The sequence below is a fragment of the Canis lupus genome, chromosome 30 (assembly GCF_048164855.1).
Source record: "Canis lupus baileyi chromosome 30, mCanLup2.hap1, whole genome shotgun sequence".
In the NCBI taxonomy this organism is placed as follows: domain Eukaryota; kingdom Metazoa; phylum Chordata; class Mammalia; order Carnivora; family Canidae; genus Canis; species Canis lupus.
In genome coordinates, this window is record NC_132867.1 from 21,493,807 (window position 1) to 21,518,059 (window position 24,253).

At 35.3% G+C, this 24,253-nt stretch overlaps 1 pseudogene; it reads left to right on the forward strand.

Moving 5' to 3' along the window:
* The first annotated feature begins 899 nt into the window (after positions 1-899).
* Positions 900-12,589, forward strand: LOC140621404 (small ribosomal subunit protein eS4, X isoform-like; annotated as a pseudogene).
* The last annotated feature ends 11,664 nt before the right edge of the window (positions 12,590-24,253 follow it).

Here is a 24,253-nt window from a genome sequence, read left to right on the forward strand (position 1 = left end):
GTATCCAAAACATATAAAGAACTTACACAATTCAATACTAAAATACACAAATAAGCCAATTAAAAAATGGCCAGAAGACATGAACAGACATTTTTAAAAGAAGACATACAGATAACAAACACACACATGAAAAGGAGCTCACCATTACTGTCAGAGAAATGCAAATCCAAATCATAATGATATATCACCTCACACCTGTCAGAATGGTTAAAATCAAAAGCACAAGAAACAACAAGTTTTGGCAAAGAGGTAGAGAAAAAGAAGCACTTGTGCACTGTTGGTTGGAACGCAAACTGGTATAGCCACTTATGGAAAACTCTAGAGTTACTTCAAAAAATTAAAATCAAAAATAGAAGTACCATACAATCCAGTAACTCCACTACTGCATATTTACCCAAAGAATATGAAAATGCTAATCAACAAGATATATGTGCCTCCATGTTTATTGTTGCCTTATTTTAATAGCCAAATTATGGAAATAACCCAAGTATCCATTGACAGATGAATGAGTAAAAAAGATGTAGTATATATGCATAATGGGACCTTACTTCAGCCATAAAAAAGGAATGAAATGTTTCCATATGCAGCAGCTTAGATGGATCTAAGAGCTCTAAGAGAATATAATGCTAACTGAAATAAATCAGAGATAAACAAATGCCATATGATTTCACTCATATGTGGAATTTAAGAAACAAAACAAATGATCAAAATAAAACAGAGACACACAAAAAAACAGATTCTTAAATATAGAGAACAAACTGGTGGTTACCAGAGGGGAGGTAGGTAGGGGGATGAGTGAAATACGTGAAGGTAATCTCCTTGTCATGACATGAAAGTTATCATGGCCACAAACCGAATAGAAACTTAAGATCTAGACCTCATCAGAGAAGGCCACATTGATGGGTAGATTTGATTTCCCTCGAATTTTTGATGTAAAATTGAAAAAGTGCATTTTTCAGATCCACAACAGCAGAATGATGCTGGTTGATGATGTAACCTGGGACAACTTGATCATGGCTAAAGATAATCTCTCCAGTGCCCATATCAAGGCGTTCTGCACAGAAACTAGTCTGGTGGCTTGGAGAGAACGTAGAATGAAATTAACAAATCACTTCAAAAATCTAAAGAAAGTGTTCTTTATTCATAAAACAAGGAGGCACCCCTGAGGAGCTCTGTTTCCAGCAGACCACAGTTGCCTTCAAGGAAATGTTTGGGAGTGTCCCCACCTCTCGGAGGGATGAGGTTGGGAAAGTTGCCCGGATGAACCCATGTTCCAGTTGCTCTTTCTTAGCAGAACCTGCTGTGTCAATTTTTGAAGTGACATGTAGGATGCCCACAAGGCTGCCTGCCTTCATCCATGGCTCATATGTAGTGCTTTCTCTCCAATAAAGTGTGTTTTTTCTAAAAAAAAAAAGGGGGGGGAGGGAATGTCAAAATTAAGAAAAAAAAATTTGATCAGGCTGCTTCAAAAGTATGTTTAAGTTTTCGCTTTATTATTTTTTTTAAGTTTTCACTTTATTTACAATGTTTTTGGATGGATCTCTGTATAGTTTCTGAGTGGATGCTACAGTGGATAATACAAAATACATATTTGATTTATAGAAATCTACTAATGATATTTTTCCAGTTGGGACAAAGTGTGGAAACCTCATTTCCATTTAGATTCTTTTGCCTGTAATTTTCCAAAATTTAATTATGATATCTTTTTTTTTTAACTGTTAGGGATCCACTCTGTTTCTTGGATCTGTAGGTTTGCATATTTTGCCAACATTGGCAGATTTTCAGCCATAATTTATTTAAATGCTCCTTCAGCTCTACTCTCTTTCTCCTCTCCTGTAGGACTCTGAATATGCCTGTGTGGGATCTTTTTTTTATTTTTCTATAGGTCCCTGAGACTGTGTTCAATATTTTTCAGCTATGTTTTTTATCTCTTTTGTTCATACTAGGTAAATTGTATTGCTTGGACTTTAAGCTTATTGATTCTATCCTTTGTCATATCTACTGTTGAGTCTGTCTAGTGGGTTTTCAAAAGTATCTTTTATTCTATTTTTCAGTTATATAATATCAATTTAATTCTAATTTAAGCTCTACAATATGTATTCGATTGTTTTACAAATCTTAGTTCTTTGCTGGGATTTTCTTTTCTTTTTTTAAAATCTGCTTCAAAAGAATCTGTAATTGATCACAGAAGCATTTTTGTGATAGGTGCTTTAAGATCCTTGTGAGATGATTCATTTCAGTGTTGGCATCAGTTGGCTTCTCTTATGTAAGCCATTATTTTCTTAGTTCTTAGTATGGTGGGTGATTTTCAACAGAATCCTGGGCATTTTGTCTATTGTGTAATACTACATTTTTAATATTTATCTTTAATAATTTTACACTGAATTTATACATAAGATATTCTTGAATTAGAGGAAGATTTCCTATTAAATACTTTATAGTAAATAAGAAGTGGTTAGTCCCCCTAAGGGACTTTATCTTACTCCTAGGGCAACAAAATGATAGCACACAGGATTTTTTTTGCTTTGTGAGTGACTTGACTTGTCATAGGTGAGGGAGAAGAAAAATTTTTATCTGCTTCTAAAAAGGGGAAAGAGGTCGATATCTCTGTATTCCTGAAAATGTATCTTTATTCCAGACATTTGTGATGTAAATAACATGTTTGATGGGTGCCAGATAGCCCTACACTATAAGGAAGAACTCTTTTCAAGGTCCAGGTCCAAAGAATTCTTCCTTGAAATGTAAATATTGAGGAAAATAACTCCGTGTGCTCAGGGCTCATTTGTAGCTTACTGGGAAACTTAGCAGGAGTAGAATCATTTGGTTCTCTTAGAGAGGAGAAATTTTACTCTTATTTCACATTAGAACAATCAAGTAGATAGAAGGCTGCAGATCTAATTCACATGGTATATAAAGAGTCTTTGGAAACTATGACCTTTTTATAGGAATACTGAGAAATTCAGAGAAGTTTTATGTCCCCACAATTAGGAGATTCTGGGATATATATATATATATATATATATATATATATATATATATATATCCCTCATAGATAGATAGATAGATAGATAGATAGATAGATAGATATGAAAGAGAGAGAGAGAGAGAACTAGAATATGAGCATGAGCAGAGGGAGATGGAGGGAGAAGCAGACTCCTAGTTGAGCAGAGTCCTTGCAGGTCTGATCACACAACTCTGAGATCCCTACCCCAGCTAAACCAAGAGTCAGAGGCTTAACCCAGCTACCCCTACTTCATTGTTTATTCTTTTCACCAGTGGGCACCTTATTTAAGTTTAGGCCCCAAGATTTAGTTGACTTTGTAGGCTGTCAGTGGACTTCTCAGAGTCTTTGCAATTGTCTTGGTTGACTTGGTTTATCTGTTGCAACTTGCACTCGCCTTTCCCTTGATCATGCTGCCTCAGGTGGCAGTAGGGTGTCCCTGGATTGGAAGATTAGAGGAGGATTTTGTGGGGTTCCACTAAAAATCTCTCTTCTTTCTACCCCAAGCCAGCCAGAGTCTCTGGGCAGGAAAAAGAGATATCAGGCCCACGTAGACAAAGAGGCTGCTAAGAGGGTTGTCTTCTATTTGGCAGGAAAGAAGAATGCTTCCCCTGCTGGCTGCTTGTCACTATGGGGTTCCCAATTGACCCCCTTAGCCCTGATGCTGTCAGAGGGATTCTGACTCAAGAAAGAAATCAACCTCCCTGGACTGCCTTCTGTGGTTAGGCTGGAGATCTGAAGGCATGGGATCTGGGTGGTCTCTATGTCTGTGTTGTTGTGGGGGTGCAGCCAAACTACCTCTGTGTTGTTCTTCAGATCTTGGCTTCTCTAACCCACTCTCTTCTTTCTATCTGTCAGTGCTCTGTTGGTTGTCTCTTATGTTATTACCAGGGTTTATAGTTGTACTTTGTGCAGAGGAACAGGAAAGAATAGGGAGAAATGAGTCTATACCATCTTGTTTTGACTGTAAGCCCCTCTAAAGGAAGCAAAAATGGAAATCTAAGAAGATGTATTTTGGGTGTGCTTTAGGGAAAGAAGATAACCTGTTATAATATGCTATGAATGTCTAAAAAAATTACTGTTGATACAAGCATATAAAATTGAAGGAAAAACTGTTTAAAAAAAAAGCAATTGTGACATCAGACTATTTTCCAAGTATCTTTAAATGTTTGCTTTACAAAAGCAACAATGGAAAGTAGAATGTTGATGGTGCTATATTTTAGGAAAGAAAGATACTTTTGAGAACATCATGCTTTAAGAATTGTCTTGAGCCTGAAAACATGAAAATAGTAGTGAAAAATATATACCTTTATAAGATTTACTGTTTTAAAAAAAAAATATATATATATAGTTTTATAATTTTAACGGCATTAGCTTTAATTTATTTTGGTGACTAAACTATCCACTACTGATATCAATCATATCTAGGTTATTTTTTAACTCCATCTTATTATTGCCTTATCATTGTTGTGGTAATTTGTTGCTTTAACTAACTGGTTTCTTTTCCATTTTCTATTCTTTTGGCACATATGAACTGTGTGAGCCAGAGTAAAACAGTTTTCACACTATCAGAATGTCGCTCTGTATTCAAGGCCGAGCAAAAGATGCAATCCCATGCAAAGAGATATACTTGGATTTTGGCAGGGAATATCAGGGCAAATACAGTTTCCTATTAGATGAGGATGTTAATACCAAAAGTTGAGTGGCAATCTTGAAATCGCATGTGGTTTTTACCTGAAAAAAGGTAACCTAAAGAAACAGAATCAATTGGTGGAGAGAAACTAAATTTAATGACATTAATTGAATTCTAAAAGAAGTTGTGTTGGGGCACCTGGGTGGCTCAGTTGGTTGAACATCTGACCCTTGATTTTGGCTCAGGTCACAATCTTAAGGTCCTGAGATGGAGCTCCATGTCTGGCTCCATGCTCAGCAGAGAATTTGTTTGAGATTCTCTGTCTCCTTCTTCCTTTGCCCCTTTTCCCCACTCTCTCCATCTCTCTTGCTCTCAAATAAATAAATATATAACCTTTAAAAAAAGTTGTGTCAAAGCTGTGCATTCCTCTGGAATTTTCAATTAGAGAAGTTAATACATTCCCTAGCTTAAATCAGTTTGAGTAAGGTCTTTCTGTATGTATCCTAAATATTCCTAAGTAATGCAATGATTACAATGTTCTTTCACTTTTATTTAACTCCTTATCTGTATCTACATCTTTCCCAGAAGATTGAAGTTCAAAAATTGGGGTCCAGTTTAACTGCACAGGTTTCTTTGTGAGGTGTGGTCAATTGGTAATAACTTGGAATATAATTTATTTCTTCCCACTAGCTATTTACTTACAGATAGGGTACCCTAGGAGGACCCATAAAAATAATGATCACTCTTCATTAAGAGGGTCAGAAGGAAATTGGGCCATCTGTGATGTTCCCAATGGTAAATAATAAGCGGATGTCAAACAAATAACAATGAAAAGCCCCAGCAGGGTTTTTAATGTTCTGATAATAACAGAAGCTGTGAGTGACCTATGCTGTAATGGCTGTAAATGACATGAACATGAGTGAGTCATTAAGGTTTTGCTATTCAAAATTTTACTCTCAATAGAGGACATCCTAAGATGGGAATGAGGTTGAGGGAGAGTATAGTTATATTAAGGACCATAAAAATTTTACCTCGACAGCATACATTATATCAAAATTGAAGCATTTAAAAGATAATTATGCTGTTTAAATTCTTAGCCTTTCCAGATTTGCAAACCTAAAATACTTTTTAAAAAACTATCAAATAGCTGTTTTCTGGCTCCAGTTATATGATTTCAAATGGATATCGCTTGTAGATTATTAGGTAGGTCATCAATGGAACCTGACGTGTTCTTGTGTCTTCATACTGTCACAAAGCCAGAGAGGTAGCAAACCCGGTGACAGGCTCTTATTCCATGGAGGAACTAAGTGATCACACTCACATTTTCCATTGTGGTTTTCCTGAAGTTGTGCTCAGTAGCAAATCAAGTATATTATTTCTATTGCCAGCAGTGAGCTCATTTGGAAGAGATTCAATTCCATGCCAAGGACAATAACCTTCCTTGTTCAGCTTGTCCATTTCAGTCCTATTTTGTGCCTTCCCCCTCCCCCATCAGTCCTGTACACCACAGCCTGATACATACAAATTGTTAAAGCCTAATCTCCCAGCTTCTTCTTTACCCACTGTCCTGATCTCTACATGTTTTTTTTCATAATGGGATCTCTATTCTTTTTGCCTACCCACAGACCCTCTCAAGACCTTGCCTGCAGTGATTCTTCTATCTAAAATGTTCTTCCTTTCTTCTCAATCTGTAAAGCTCTTTTCCATTATTTATGTCCAGCTCATGTCTTAGTATCTATGCACTTCCTGTCCTGACTTAGCTACTCCTTTCTCTCTCCCACAGTACCTCTCCATGCCTCTATTTTATTTGCCTCGTTCCAATTTCTCAACAGACTGAACTGGACGAGAAGGAAAAAAAGTTGTTCATTCATTAGAGTTTCTTTGATTATTTATTTTTTACAAGAAATCTTTCTTTAATGAGTCAATGATTTAAAAATGACTCCAAGACTATTCTGGAGGTCAAATCCTTTCTAAGGCTCAAAGATAGACTAAAGGCTGTCTATGAAACCTACAAAATTATTCAAAACCATTGTGCATGTTTCCTTATGTACACAAAGAAACCATCATTTGATCAGTTTCTCAAATTTGTCCCATGGACAAAAGAGGTTGAGGGCCATGGCTCTAAGGGGTTAGGTAAGAAAGCTGAGATCAAGAAACAGTGGAGAAACTCCTCTCTTATTTTTTTTTCCACACATTCTTAGGATTTCTTTCTTTTTTTATTGTGACAAAATTAAATAATATTAAATTTATTATTTTAATTATTTCAAGTTTATAGTTCTGTAGCATTAAATACAGTTGACCCTTGACCAACACCAGTTTGAATGGCATGAGTCTACTTATGTGCAGATTTATTCCTGTAAATATAAAACAGTTCTGTAAATATATTTTTTCTTCCTTATGAATTCTCCTAATAATATTTTCTTTCCTCTAGCTTACTTTATTATAAGAACATAGTATATAATACATACAACATACAAAGTATGTGTTAATTGACTGTTTGTGTTATTGGTAAAGCTTCTGGTCAACAGAAGCTATTAATAGATTTTGGAGAGTCAGAAGTTATATGCAGATTTCTGACTGCATGGAGGAGCCATGTTCCTTGCCCCTATGTTGTACAAGGGTAAACTCTACATATGCATTGTTCATCCTAAGTTTTTTATTAGATAACATTTCCACAAATATCGAGCTAGATCATAATGCTTTATTTAATTTGAATTTAAAAATGACCACAAAACTAAATTATTACTAATCCCTAATAATATTTTTAGAAATGTTGGCCTGAATTAGCAGTCTCAAAGACAAAAATAAAATTCCAGTTCAATTATGGGTTTTGGCATTTTATTTTATTTTATTTTATTTTATTTTATTTTATTTTAAGATTTATTATTTATTTATTCATGATAGAGAGAGAGAGAGGCAGAGACACAGGAGGAGGGAGAAGCAACTCCATGCTTGGAGCCCAACGCGGGACTCGATCCCGGGACTCCAGGATCACGCCCTGGGCCAAAGGCTGGCGCCAAACTGCTGAGCCACCCAGGGATCCCCGGGTTTTGACATTTTAAAATAAAAATGGTCATTCTATGCTCTTTGCAATTTGCAATTTGCAATTAATGAATGATTCAAAAGACAATTCAAGGGAATATCATCATGTGACATACAGTGTACCTCCAACTAAATTATTAACTGATCTGTTTCTGTCCCAAACTGAACACAAGCTAAAAAAAAAAAAAAAAAAAAAGATGTGACTGTGAAGAATAATAAACTGCTCCATTTGTGTGCTTGCTGGATAACCTTAGACAAACTATGCAGTCATAATTTCTATATATTCTTCTCTTGCCCCATGGCACAATAGTGTCTTAAATAAGCAGGAGTTATAGGAAAATTAATGTCCCCTTTTTATATAATGAGTAGAATTAATGATGTATTTAACTTTGTTCATTTGATTGACTATCTCTTTTATTAAGCCGTGACTAAAGTGTTCATTTTATTTGCTACAACATACTCAGATTCTAACTCAGAGCCTGGCACATAACCAGAACTCAATTATATTCTTGGTAAAGGAGTGTTTGTTTCATTAGCTATGTGACTGACTGTCTGAATGAATGAATGAATGAAGAATGAATGATCTCTTCCTCCCTGTGTGACCTGGCTTCCCTCCTAGCTTCACCTCGCCCATGTGCCTCTCTGTCCTCTAATTCCTTCTTTTTTATCCCTCTAATTCCTTCTTATCTAGCAAATTTTGGCACATCCTCTGCTCTCTGTTCTGTTTCCAACACCTTTCTTTTTTCCTCCCTTAGAATCTTCATTTCTTTCTGTCAATGTACCTTTCCTCAATTATGTGTGATTTCACACTAAAATTGCCAAAGAAGCCCTGTTGCTTTGTCTTCTTACAAGCAGAATATGCAATAAAAATATTGTTGTTACGCAACATCCTTTTGTTTCTCTTTTGAATTATTTAAAAGGTAAGTTGTTATAAATTTATTTATAATTTTTTATTATTTATAAAATTTATTTTTTATTCCTATAAAAAAAGAAAGCTTCTTTTTCTTGCTTGCTATACTTGATTGTAGATTTTTCTATCTTGTGGGTTTGGAATCCTTGACATAAAAATGGTCTATATACCACAGAAATGGAGGATGAGAAAAACATTATTGAAAGAGAGATCAATCTTACCAATCTAAGCAAAAACTAACAGACATGCACAATTAAAATCCTTACATTACATAGTTTTTAATGCGTTAGAAATAGATTATGGGTTTGAGTAGTTGCTTCAATTATTGGTTTAGAAAGTGATTTTTCTGTATACCAGAATCTTGACAATATTTTTTTAAATTTTTTTTAAATTTTTATTTATTTATGATAGTCACACACAGAGAGAGAGAGAGAGAGAGGCAGAGACATAGGCAGAGGGAGAAGCAGGCTCCATGCACCAGGAGCCCGAAGTGGGATTCGATTCCGGGTCTCCAGGATCGCGCCCTGGGTCGAAGGCAGGCGCCAAACTGCTGTGCCACCAGGGATCCCAATCTTGACAATATTTAAGTTAAATTTTTACACAATGAAATATACATAGATACAAAATAGATAAAAAATTCCTTAGGCTTAAGGATCTTAACCACATGCAAAACCAAACAAATGCATTAATTAAAAACAAAATCACATTCTCAATAAAATTTGAATTAGCACCACTACATTTATGTGATGTGTACTATTGATTTATTGAAATTGTAATGTTGATGTTGGGTTTGGCTGTAAAATGCATCTTTTGAATTTTCCTTCTTTCCTTGATCACTGCTATTCAGAACATAATATATTCCCCTTTGAGATGTTTCTATTATTTCTATGATTATATATCCTTTAAAATTAGTTTTTTTTATCAATTCCTCATATTTTATGGGATCAATTAATTCAATAATGCATTCACCAAATATGATGATTTTAAATTAATACCAGTTCTAAAGAACAGTTATAAGTTAGTAAGTAAGGGACCATAGTCAGATAATATTCTACTTGAAATATCCAGTTTGGGTGGCCTGTTTTTGTTTGTTTGTTTGTTCAGTTTGTTTTGTTCTGTTTTAGTTCAGTATATCCATACTAGTTTACCCTTTAGGACAACTTAAATCCCCTACTTCTTTCACATTTTTCCCTCAATTTAAACCACAGTGAAATCTTGAACTCTGAACCATAAATTAATTTTACTTTTACTTGTTACAGACAAGCTCATATACAAAAGCAAGTAAGTAAATGCGAAATCACATGGCAATGTTTGCTTATGAAGTTTACATCTAGAATATTTTGATGCTGATTTTTTTCAAGACCATCATACAATTTAAATCCCATGACTAAAAATATGCTAGACCTTTGTAGAGCCTTTAGAAACTTGTAAGAAGCACTTTTGTGCCTTAATAAGTTAAGTCTTCAGTAGAATCCCATAAGACGTGACAACTTCACTTTATACAGATTCTAAAATAAAGATTTGGAGAAGTTCAATTTGTAACAACATTCCACCACACGGTTATAATCTACAAGACTAGCACTCAGTATCAGCTCTATTTGATTCCACTTTTTATTCTCCCCATCACTGCTGATCAGTTTCTGCTGTACTTATTTTGATATAGCCTCAGTAACACTATTTCACTACTTTGATAAATGTAGCTCAGCATTATGCATAAGCCACAAGACATTTGAAAATATTATATTAAATTCCAAGATAAAATTGACCCAAATCCTTCCAAGTGCCACGAATTACGTCTGTGATAAACTCTCAAAATTAAAAGAAAAAAATATTTAATTCAGCAATGCTCATTCATTTATTTCTCTTTTAGACCTACAGTGTTTGGATGTATGGCCCCTTTGAGTAGAATCCCAAAGAAAGTCCTGGGATTAAAAAAAAAAAAAAACTCATAGAAATTTCTATACTTTATAGATGTGCTATGATTAACAGGACTGAGAATTCCTAACAGAGAGTAGTAGTAAGAGAGGGGAGAGAAAGCTTGAAATTTGGAAGATGATGATGGCTTATCACAAACTTTAGATCATTCATTCATTGTGCCATGTTGTGTAACATGTACTCATTGTACTTATTGTACTTATCTATTCCATCCTCAAAGAATGCAACATGAAGTTGAGTTATTCTCCTTTATTCAATGTCTCCTTTACTCGATATCAATCAGTATGTACTTCCATTAGTGTTTAAATGAACTTTTCTTTGTGTTTAGCACCATTAGATTGGGACCTGCTATGGTGACTGAAATGGTAGAGAGGCAATGGTATAGAGGTATAGTGGTAGCAAAGGCAGAGGAAAATTATGAGATATTTGATCTCAATGACAGTCAGTTTGGTATCTGGTATTTAATGGAAAATAAGAGAGCATTCTCACCCCTGACCTTTTCATTATAAATTGCATTACTGTTATATATTTTCCTTCATTAGTTTTTCTTCTAATCTTTTTTTCCTCATGGAAAGCAATCGGCTTGAATAAAATCCCATCTTTTCTGAATCGCAGCATATATTCTGTTTGAATGTGGATATTAAGTTATTTTTTTTCTAAAGCTATCGAACATGGGTGTTCTTACATAGCCTCAGGATAAATGTTAGGGCTTCAAAGGTTTTAGTTTAGTTTTGTTTTTATCTCACCTTTAGCCTGATGTGAGCCTTTTTTCTTAAAGTTGGAAAATCCATTCCTTTAAATTTAATTGGCACTGACTCAAAACAACGTATCCTAACTTTTGCTGGCATAGTTTGTGCCAATTATGCCCTAAAGAGTATTAGGATAATTCAAATCTACACAACAAAACAACTAAAAGTATTGAATAGACATAACAAATTAAAATATTTCATAGGGTATTTGAGACTAAATCGACAGCCAATTAAAAAAAGAAAGAAGCTATTCTGCAATATAATCTGAGAAAAGTGAAATCCTACTATAACAGAAGAATGCTGCTAAATTTTCATAGGAGCACAGATTTGCCAGATGAAAGTAAATATTTGACCTGTAGATAAGACAAAGTCCCAAAATTCTGTCACTAGCATGTCCATGTGACCAGTTTGTGAGGCTACCAAGATATGTATGGGTCTTTAAGAGTGATACAGGCCATTAAGGACAAGTTTTCTTTGGAGAATTAAAAAAAAAAAAAAAAAAAAAAAACAAAAACCAGTAATCTTTTAGTGCCTAGTGTAGCCATAGCTCATGGTCCCAAGAAGCATCTAAAGCATGTAGCAGCTCCATCGGACACTGATTAAACTGACTAGTTATGTTTGTCTGTCATCCATCTACTTGCCCCCAGAAGCTAAGAGAAGGTCTCCTTCTCATCATTTTCCTGATAAATAGACGTAAGTATGCCCTAACAGGAGATGAAATAAAGAAGATCTGTATTCAGTGTTTCATCAAGAGTGATGGCAAGGTCCAAACTGATATAACCTACCTTGCTAGTTTTATGAATGTTATCAGCACTGACAAGCCTGGGGAGAATTTCCATCTGATCTATGACACCCAGGGTCTCTTTGCTGTTAATTGGCTTACACCTAAAGAGGCCAAGTATAAGTTATAGAAAGTGAGAAAGATCTTTGTGGGGACAAAAGGAATCCCTCACTTGGTGAAACAGAATGCTCACTCCACCCACTATCCAGATCCCCTCATCAAGGTGAATGACACCATTCAGATTGATTTGGAGACTGGGAAGATTACTGATTTCATCAAATATGGTAATCTGTGGATGGTGACTAGAAGTGCTAACCTGGGAAGAACTGGTGTGATCAAAGAGAGATACTCTTGTTCTTTTGATGTAGTTCACATGAAAGATACAATGGCAACAGCTTTGCCACCTGGCTCTCCACCTTTTTTTTTTATTGGTAAAGGAAACAAACCATGGATATCTCTTCCCAGTGGAAGAGGTATCCACTTCACCATTGCTGAGGAGAGAAACAAGAGACTGGCAGTCAAACACAGCAGTGGGTAAAATGGCCCCTAGGTAACATGATTGGAGGAAGTCTTTATACTTAATTAAAGATCAGACAACATGATAAAAAAATAAAATCCAACTAAAATTTGTTCTACTTTTTATTGTCACTGTATACTAACAATTTCAAACAATATCAGTGATAAAATGCTCCTCAAGACAGGGCAGATTGTTTCCATGGCCTCTCTCTCTTGATATGTCACTGATCAGGAGTCAACACTGGAGCCTGCCATGTATGGTACTAGAGGGTGCATTTGACTACCGAACAAAAGTGGAATCTGTGGGCCTTGGTCATTTTTTTTCTCCTTTCCACTCTTATGGATTGAGAAGGAAAGAGCTAGCTGCTGGTTTTTCTCCAGGCGTTACTTAAGAGGATTTCATAATAGTCCATTTTTTTCTTGATAAGGATAAAGAAGTCTAGAACTTAAAGCAAAACTGGAACATTGAGAAATTTGTTCCAGGGACTGTTTTAAAATACTAATTTCTTTTTCTTTTTTTTATGATAGTCACACAGAGAGAGAAAGAGAGGCAGAGACACAGGCAGAGGGAGAAGCAGGCTCCATGCACCGGGAGCCCGACGTGGGATTCGATCCCTGGTCTCCAGGATCTCTCCCTGGGCCAAAGGAAGGCGCCAAACCACTGCGCCACCCAGGGATCCCTAAAGTACTAATTTCTTAAAGCTTATTTCTTAGTTTGTTACTGAGATGGAGAGTTGGATTTAAAAAAAAGAAAATTTAAATGCTTGACTCTTTGGGACACCAATTGGTGGCTCATTAGTTGAGCATCTGCCTTCAGCTGAGGTCATAATCCTGGGGTCCTTGGATCGAGTCCCACATCAGGCTTCCCATAGGGAGTCTGCTTCCCCCTCTGCCTCCATCTCTGCCTCTGTCTCTCTCATGAATAAATAAATAAAATTTTAAAAAACGCTTGACTCTTTGAAGAAATAATGCTGTGATGTTACAGATATATTTATGCCTTAGTTGGCTTTGGTTCAGAAAGTTTCTCATTCTCCACCTAACTCTGGGAAATGAACAAGGGGTGGTGGAAAGGGAGGTGGGCAGGGGGTTGGTGTGACTGGGTGATGGGCACTGAGAGGGGCACTTGATGGGATGAGCACTGGGTGTTATGCTATATGTTGGCAAATTGAACTCCAATAATAAAAAAAAAAAGATAGTTTCTCATTCTCCATTTATGTTAACCCCTTTCTCATGTTCAATTTATTTTTCTCCTTTTCTTTCACATGAGAAAAAAAAAAAGCCTCACACTTTGGTTTAGGGGCAGTAATAAGAAATAAATCTTCTGAGATTTTACTTTAATTAAAAAGAGCTATGTCTGCTTATAATGTTTTTCTTTCTACATGCAGTGAAATTCTATTATGGATGCTGATGGACAGAGAAGTAGAATGTGTGCATCTATATATGGGTCCATAGAAAAAAAACAAATATTAATCTAGTAGTTTCACATTACTTGGGAGGCTCTATGTTTTATAACATTTCCCATTACAATTAGATATCATATCAGGATACTCAATTTTTAAATACATTTTTATATTTTCAGAAAGGCAAAGATAATTTCTGGAAGGAAAACCCATGACTATCTTTTTTATTTTTCCCCCAAATAAATTTTGTTTTTAGCAACAGTATATAGTTTTTTCTCAAAGTATTTATGACTCAGAAGAATTTCAGAAGCCACCTCTCTATATATAGAATGTACAGAATAAAGAGGGAATCCATCCCTCATACTGTTTGATATCATCTGTGATGTTGGATATGTTCTTGTTGTCCAACACAGGAACCACTAGCCATGTGCCACCACTGAATACTTGCATTGTAACTAATACGGGTAATTAAAACTTAAATTTTGTCATTTTAATTCATTTAAACTTAAATGGCCATAGGCAGTTAGCTGCTACCCTATTATTCAATGCAGCATGAACAGCAGTGCCTTTAAAATATACTTTCTCTGGAAGATGGTTTTTCTCCTTGTATTTAATAATACCAGGAAAAGATGCTACTTTCCTCCATATATTCTAGCCAATATAGTTCTAGTAGCTTAACAGGTATTTGATTTCTCTTTCTCTGTCCAGCACCAGTTGCTGGCTGCACACAGGGGTCTGCTATGCCAGTTCCATCTTCACAGCTCCGCTACATGCAGTCAAGGGCTGCATCATTGGTGAGCAAAAATGTGGATAACTCCCAAAGGCTCCTAACTGACTCGCACCAGAAGTGACACGTGTAACGTTGCCTCACAACCCATTAGTCAGAATAGTCACATGGCCTCTGTGTACCTGCAGGGGGGCTTGGAACTTCCCAGGGTCCACAGCAAGGAAAGCAGATAATGGTGAGCAGAATAATCACTATTGCCCTTTATTTCACCTGTGTGATCGTGGACATATTGGACTCTCCAAATTCCAGTTTCTTCATCTTCTTAAAATGTGAGAATTCAAGCTGATCTAGAAGTTCTTTGAGGATTAAATAGGATAATCTTGTGGAAATTGCATCACATACAATCTGGCTCATAGTAAATGCACAATAAGGGTCAGCTCTATTGCTTTCTTAGGTCATTGTTCATTTTTTGTGCTGAGTTTTCCTTTCACTCTCAGTTTAAATGTATGCATGCACTGTAAACCTATCTACTTACAATTTCACTTGGTGTGATATTTGTAAACTTTTTTCTAATAGGATGAAATTATTAAGTGACAAAATATTAAAGAAAACATGAAATATAATAAGTCCTTTAGAATAATTGTTGACACAACGCATTTATTACCTAGTAGTATATCTATCCACTTGGGAACTCAATTAATATAGAAATACGTATAAAAACTGGAAAAATATGAAAGTGTCATCTTTTGGTAATCATTTTTCTCTTTACTTTCAGTAGTAAAAGTTTCATAAATCTGAATTACTCTTCAAAAGAGAACCATACAGTATTTTCAGGCATGGTGTGGGCAATTTGAGGGAGGAAGCAAATGGAAAATTAACTATGTATAATGAATACTTGAGTAAATATTAAAATAAAAATATGTTTATATAGCTAGAGGGTAAGTTCCAGCTGCTCCTAGGCATATTTAAATTATGCATTCTTATTTTAGAGGATATATGACCTTTATATTGCTCTATTTTGGAAATGGCTTCTGTTCATGATTTTGGTAAGAAAATGCCATGTGTGCTCTTATTTAATTGTTTCTAATCAGATTCTAACTAGTATTCAATAATAATAAGGCTGTTTGATTAGTGTCCTTCACTTTAGTGATGGCTTAACAGTGATGGTTACTTTATTTCATATGAACATGCTAGAAAGACAAAAAAAAAAAAACAAAACAAAAACAAAAACAGAGGTCATCTTAGTTCTTGAGATTGAGACTACATGACCAGTATAATGTCTCATTGATGTATCATGAGAGCTGAGAAGAGTTTTAGTCTCATTATAGTGAAGATATTCAGTGCCTTCTGGTGAGTATTTGATCACAGTAGCATATGGTGGAATCACTCTGACTTCTCCTCACACCCATTGTCCCCTTACACACACACACACACACACACACACACACACACACACACACACATACCCCAGCACCTACTCTTCTCTGCATTTTTCTTCTTTCTACATTTCTCTGTTGTAGTTCGTAGAATGGAGACTCTTTCAATCCTGGTTTGGACATAGACATATTCCAATGGGGCCTATGTTACAATGACATGTCTTCACCTACCATTTGTTCATTCACAACTAGTTTGAGGATGAAATGCAGTAAAGGATAAGCAAAGGCTGGTGCCAATAGCTCTTCCTTTAAATAAACAATCCCATTTCCAATAAACTGCTATCTGCTGCTCTGCTACCCCACGTTTAAGAACTCTCTGATCCCATACCCAAACTTGAGAAAAAAATAAACTTTAAAAATGTTAAATGTGGCTCTAGTTATCTGACGCAGGTTTTACAGTGTCTTCGCTTACTAAGGTTTATATCCCTTTCAGTATAATATTTTTAAGCAATATTTCCCAGCATGATTAAAACTCGGAATTTCAGGATGCTTGTGGGGCTCAGCGATTGAGCTCCTGCCTTCGGCTCAGGGCATGATCCCAGGATCTGAGATTGAGTCCCACATCAGGCAACTTGCATGGAGCCTGCTTCTCCCTCTGCCTTATCTCTGTCTCTCTCTGTGCCTATCATGAATAAATAAAATTTTAAAATAACTTGGAATTTCATAAACCTTAGTCAATGTAATTTTAATATAAAAGACAATTTTCATTCAGACAGAAAACTGAGCTTCCTAGATGCCACTTTGTTTTCTGTGTGTGTTTGCATGTGCATGCAACTTATCAGCCCTATTAAATCACCTTGTTATGCTCAACCTTGCATCTGAAGCACTGAGCACCAAAGACCATCATTAACAAGAAATAGCTTCTATTTCAAGTTCCTGTAAAATCCATTGTTGTGTCTCTAATTTTCTTGTTAGTAGTTCTAAAACTAATCAGGATATGTTTCTCTCTCTATCTCAAAATTAATTGTGAAGTTATGTACAACCCAAGGAATCTCTCATTTGCTTCTTTGCCAGGTGGGAAGATTTTCAAATTGAACTATAGTCTTTAAAGCTGAATTTCATGTTTGCAAAAGCAAGGGGAAAAAAAAGAAACAAACATACCATAGAGTGGACACTGCTCTTGTAAGAAGGGACTGAGAGTATTCAATGAAACATTTTAGCAAAATATACCTTTCAAACCAGTCTATCCTGACAGAAGTTTCTAGGCAAAATTACTCATTAGCATTTAATCAAGACAGTCCGGGGCCTTGCATATGCCTCCAGCAACTGTCAAGATACCGTATTTATATGATGAATAAAGTGACAATGGAAACAAAGGTTCTTCATAGTCTAATGTGTCAAATTTAGAACACAGTATAAACCATTAGTTCCAGAGTATGTGCATATGAAGTTAATATTTCCCTGTCAAATTCCAGCACAACTTTAACGTCTATTTCATAGTGAGAAATATATAGATTATAGATTTAAAAAAAGAAACAGTTAAATTGATCTAATGCAAAAGGTGCATAAAAGTAAGGTATAATTGTTCATAATAATATGTATACTTTTAGCTCAATCTGTTTTACAGTTATTAATAAAAATATGAATATTTATAGATCAGATACCAGATTGGGTACAAATATCTTCTCCTTGCCGTCTCAAGGTCTCATTAAATGTCAGAACTTCTTAAGTTTTGTGGAGATAAAAAAGATTTATACTAGGTATATTTCATATATATTTTAATATTTTAAAATATACTAATACACATGTATAAATGTAATATATTTCCATATTTTTGCTCTATTGATAAACTAAGCAATGTGTGTCAGGTAAAAGTTATTTGAAGGTAACAAAAAGCATATTATACACTTTAAGCAAAAAGTAATACAGGGAAATTGGTAAACACAAAAATGTTGGAAGATCTGGAAAAGCAGGCTTCAGGTTGGGCCACCATTATAATGACTCCCAAAACTGTTGTTGAAATCAGCATGACTGCTGCATGCTGATCCCAGGCACTGATCCACCAGAACGGTGGGCCCTGGAGCAAGTGAGTCTCTGCTTGCTTATTACTGTCTAATAAAACCTTAGTCATGAGACTTTCAGTTGTATATCAGTGGACCATATGCTTGGGGGATGATTGCTAACATATATCTTGGGGGTTAGAAATAAAAGAAATTTCCAAAGGAATTTTTATATGTTAAAGTAGATGTACAGGATCCTCTGGGGTTGGGATAATATTAAGCTAAGATTGCCTTTTGCCTTTAGCAAAGTACCAACATCGAGGCATCTGAGTTCCTAGAGGAAAGTCACTCTGCCTGTTTCAAGGACTTGTCAGTGGGCTATAAGTCATAAGGAAATTTAATTTTTCTTTTGCCTTTGCTTCCCATATCAGTGGATACCTCTCCCATTCAACTGTTACTTCCTCAAATCAAATTCTTTTGATTTTTTTCCATGCAAATATTTAATCTCTTCTGCCCCTTTATCTCTCTTCATTGTGTTATTTTAGGCTTTCATGTTTTCTGGTCTAGAATCCTCCAGTAGAACCATCCCATATCCCATTCTTTCAGTCCTCTTGAATGTCAAATTTCAACATGGCCATCAGAGAGATCTGCCTAAAATACAAATCTAACTCAGCTTCTTCTCTGCTCTAAAGCATTCAGGGATCCTCTTACCTAAAAGGTACAGGCTAAGAGCCGTAGCATAACAATTATATGACTCTCCATATTATCTATATCTTCAGGAACCTTTAAAGTTTCCCCCTTTGTATTTGTATTTCTACAATGCCAAATAACTTGCCACATCCTATATGTATCCAGATGCCAAAATATTTCTCTTCTTTATGCCCTGCTTGCCCTCTGACTATCCTGTTCCTGAGTCGCCTTACCTGCTCAAAAGAGGTTTCCATGACTACTCCTTCTCCATGCTTAGTAATATATGCCTTCTAAACACATATTATCCTATATACTTAGTACTCATTTAACTTGCCAGATTATTTTAGAATAATCTCTTTTTTTGTGGGTCTGTTTTTCAGATAGTTGGATTCTTTGGATCAGCATCTATATCAAAATTATCTCTTATCCTGTTAGCCCATTAAATAAGTGCTCATCAAATAAATTATTTAGTTAACAAATGACTTATTAATGATTCTTTTATCATTAAGAGGTATAACACACCTCTTCCATGTCAAGAGTGATATTCTTGAACTACCAGTATTGCTAAGCTACCAGCATTGCTAAAGAATTCATAGCTAAGGATATTCTAAAGAAATAATTTCCTAAAAATTGAAAATGTTAACTGATATATTTAATGGAAAGGAGGGTAAACATAAAGCTTTTTTTCTCATCCTGTGTGTTGCTCCTGTCCTAAGAAAGGTGTTTCTTTGAGCAGGTGCCTCCAGGTGTCAGCCTGCAGGGAGTCATTTAAAACTGGGGCACACCAGGGTAGTTTCCATGGAAGCAGAAATTAACCCCCAGGAACCTCGTATGTTTTAAGAGCCTTCAGGAGCACATCTGGTATAGCCTCCATCAGAGACAACAATTGAGGCAAATTCTTATTATAAAAGACAAGTAGAAGGAAGAGCAACCACCTTAATCATCATTTCCTATACTGCTATAAATCTTCCTTTGAAGTGGCATGTGTTTTATAAGAATATTCAGGGTAAATAGACACTCTTTAGTTTGATTTTTAAAATTTTCTTTTTTCCAAAATTATAAATTATTTTGATTTAGCCTATTTTACAATAGTAATAATAGATATTTAAGATTGATAAACACTTTCTGTCAAATAGTTTATCCATGCTATTGCTTTTAGCCCAAGTTTTTCTTTTTTTAATATTTGTAAATAGCTTTAGTCATATTTTTCCAGGAAAGGTTTCAATTACCCCCCAAAAAAGACTGTTTAGGGACAGCCCGGGTGGCTCAGCGGTTTAGCGCTGCCTTCAGCCCAGGGCCTGATCCTGGAGACCCGGGATTGAGTCCCATGTCGGGATCCCTGCAGGGAGCCTACTTCTCCCTCTGCCTGCATCTCTGCCTCTCTCTCTCTCTCTCTCTCTCACTCTCTTTCTGTGCCTCTCATGAATAAATAAATAAAATAAAAAAAAAAAAAACACGAAAAAAGACTGTTTAAGATTGCTACTCACCATGAAGGAAAATACTGTGACCTAACAACTCTCATTGTTAGGAAAAATTATTTAAGAATCATATTAGGTTTATTTAACAATCTGTGCCAAGCACTGTTGTGTTTTATACATATTAATTCATTTAATATTATACATTTATAAATATGAACTCATTTAATCATAGCAACCTTCTCAAATAGAAACAATTATCATCTCCCCCTATTCACATAAAAAGGAAACTCTGTCAGAATCTGCTTAAAAAATTTGCCCAGATCATGTAGTTAAAAAGTTGTAAAGCCAAAGGTTGGCTTTTATCCTTTTGGAATCAGAGTTCAAGCTCCTTGCTGCTGTGTCCTGTCACCATTTTCTTGTTTCTGGTGCAGAGTAAATGGAGATCCCAATAAGCAAAGGCTTAAAAAGTCCTGTTTGGATCTAGTTTCATGCAAAGATTTAAGATTTGGAAAGAGTGAAAAGAACATGAACAAAATTCTTGTTACAAATTCTTCCACAAGTGTTTGTTCCTTGCTCTTGTCTGGAATCTGCAACTGCTTAAACTCTCCTCTTTGCCTTATTTCTGTGACTTTCACTGGAATATCAATGGATAATGAATTCCTACAACCCGAAAAAATTATTTTACTTAATAAGTGGATCCAAAGCAAAGGCTAACTCTCACACTCTCACATCTATTTCAAAATTGACAGTGAGTAGTATAATTAAGGAAGCAAGAGTCTTAAGGAGAACTATGTCCTTTTACCTGTATTATAAGTCTCAATAAAATATTATAAAATAATACTAAATTAAAAATCCTCCCCCTTTTCTGGCTATATCCATTGAAATGTTCCAGGAGGAATTTCAAACCTGTGATTCATCTAAGTGTCCAGACTCTTGTTCTTCCATACAATAATTTTTCCACCTAAATGGAATCATGACCCTTTGGAGAAATGAATTCATCATGTTTGGAATTGAAAGGTACAAAGTAAGCCCAGAATGCATTGCTATGTCAGAAAGTAAGACAGCTTTTAAGTTTCATTGGTTCATGTCAAATACTCAGAGACTAACTTGACAGAGGTTCATACTGTCCAAGTAGCAATAATTTTAAATCAAATGGATATTGACTGGATTTGCCTTATAATTATATTAAAGTTATATAGTTATATTAAAATAATAAGTCCATAATGAAAAATACACACAAAGATGGCTAGCCAATGGTACTGATAAAGATGAAGAGGATAGAATGCATTGTGCTGAGTCTTCCTAATCAATTATTTTGTTATCACTAATTTGTTATGCCAAGAAAGAACATGAAAATTAGTAATGTAAATAAAAGAGACATTGTTTACCTCTACTGATTTGAAATCATCCTCTAGATTGTATCTTGGGTCGCAAAAGACATGCAAGGTATCTTGAATTCACTTTTAAGTATCTTAAAGAGTTTTATGATCTTAAGATTACAAAGGGCTGGTGAAATTTAAGGCATCCAATAACTTACCCTTTTTTAAGGGCTTCTGGAATGTCAGCGTCATGTGTGAAGAGCCCAGTCAATGCTGTCTCAGCTAAACAATCATTTAATAGGCAAAAATCATAAATAATCTCTCTAAATGGCATTAAGGACATACATCAAACGGAGAAGTACTTGTTCAAGAAAATCTACTATATCATAGTACAAGCAAGTGTCTGTGGTGCTTGACTTCAACTTGCCCTCTTTGCTCATACCTTAGACAGAACCCTCCACATAGCTCTCAGTCTTAGGGCCATTGCTCCAAATCTGGGAGTGACACCAGAAACTTTTATACATGTAGCTCTATTTTGCAGAAGCTGTATTCTAGCAAATGCATTCAGGAGTACTGAGTTCCACTTCCCCACAATGCCCAAAATAATAAGGCAGGCCAACAAAAACAGATTCTAATCACTCTGACAGCTCACACTTAAGGGTGAAGGTTCAAGATCAACTATTACTCAGATAAGAAACAAGACAAGGATGCTCACTATCACCACATTTTTTCAGTAGTGTAGTGAAAGGCCTACCCAAGGAAATTAGGCAAGAGAATGAAATAAAAGACATTCATATATAAATATATAAATACATATCTATATATCTATAAGTATCTATCATATATTGAGAAAGAATTCTAAAGAATACACACTTGCACACAAATTTAACTAATAAATGCTCTCAGTAAAGTTACAAGATACAAGATCATTATACAAAAGTCAATTGTATTTCTATAGACCATCAATAAAAAATGCAAAAATGAAATTAAAACAACAATACCATTTACAACAGCATGAAGAACACTAAATCACTTAGAAAACGCAGCCAAAACAAGCTCAAGACTCTTACATTGAAAACTACAAATCAGGGACACCTGGGACACTCAGTTGGTTAAGCATCCTATTCTTGGTTTCCACTTAGATCATTGGGTTCATGGGATCGTTCTCAGCATCTGGTTTCACATTCAGCATGAAGTCGGCTTGAAATTTTCTCTCCCTCTCCCTTTGCCTCTTCCCCTATTTGCCCACTCTCTCTTTCTCTCTCTCCCTCAAATAAATAAATAGGTAAATAAAATCTTTTTTCAAAGTTCCCTACAAATCATTATTGAAAGAAATTACAGGAGGGGATCTCGGGGTGGCACAGTGGTTTGGCGCCTGCCTGTGGCCCAGGGGCGATCCTGGAGATCCGGGATTGAATCCCACGTCAGGCTCCTGGTGCATGGAGCCTGCTTCTCCCTCTGCCTATGTCTCTGCCTCTCTCTCTCTCTGTGACTATCATAAATAAATAAAAATAAAAATAAATAAAAAAATAAATTACAGGAGATCTAAATAAATGGAAACACATACATGATTTTGAATCAGAAAACAATATTAAGATGGCAATACTCCCCAAAATGACATACAGATTTAATACAATACATAAACAAAACCTTGGTTTCTTTTTGTTTTATGAAAAACTGATCCTAAAATGCACTTGTTTATGTAAGTATCATGAATCGTGTTCTCCTGAAACTTATACGTTGAGTTCCTAACCCCTAGTACCTGAGCATGTGACTATATTTAAAGGTGAGGTCCTTAAAAAGGTAATTAAGTTAAAATTACATCATTAGGGTGGGCCCTAATCCCAGTACTCACAGTATCCTTATAAGCAGGAGAAATTTGAACACACAGAGACATGAAGAGAAGACCATGTGAAGAGACAATCTATAAGAAGAGGGCCACCTATAAACCAAGGATAGAGGTTTCAGAAGAAACTAATTCTGCTATTTCTTTCATCTCAGACTTCTAGCTTTTACACTTGTGAGAAAATAAATTTGTTACTTATTACCTACTCAATAGCATTTGGTTACAATAGGTCTAGCAAGCTAATGCACCAAAGGATATAGAACAACAAAAACAACCTTAAAAATGAAGAGAAAAGTTGGAAGACCCACATTTTTTTATTCCATTGCTTACTTCAAAGCTATAGTAGTCAAGACAGTGTGGTGTTGGTATTGACGAGATATTTGGGCCAATGAAGTAGAATTGAGAGTACAGAAATAAGTCCTTATATTTATAGTCAACTGATTTTTGGCAAGTGTGCCAAAACTAATTCAATAGGGAAATAGTAGTCTTTTCAACAAATGATATTGGAACAAGTAGATATACTCATGGAAAATAAATGCCATTGATGCTGTTTTTCACATCATTCACCAAAATTAACTAAAAATATACTGTAGACTTAAATTTAAGAACAAAAATTACAGAACTTTTGGAAAAGAGAAGTTAAGAATAATGTTATGACCTGGAGTTAAGCAATAATTTCTTAGATATGACACCAAAAGAAAGATAAATTGTATACTTCATCATAGCTGTAAACTTTTGTGCTCCAAATAATACTACCAAAGAATTGAAAAGGCAACCCACAAAATGGGAGTAAATTTTTGAAATTTATATCTCTGATAAGGGATTTGGATCACAAAGAAAATTTATAACCCAATATAGAAATTTAAATAATATAATTGAATACCGACAAGAGATCGAATGGATATTTCTC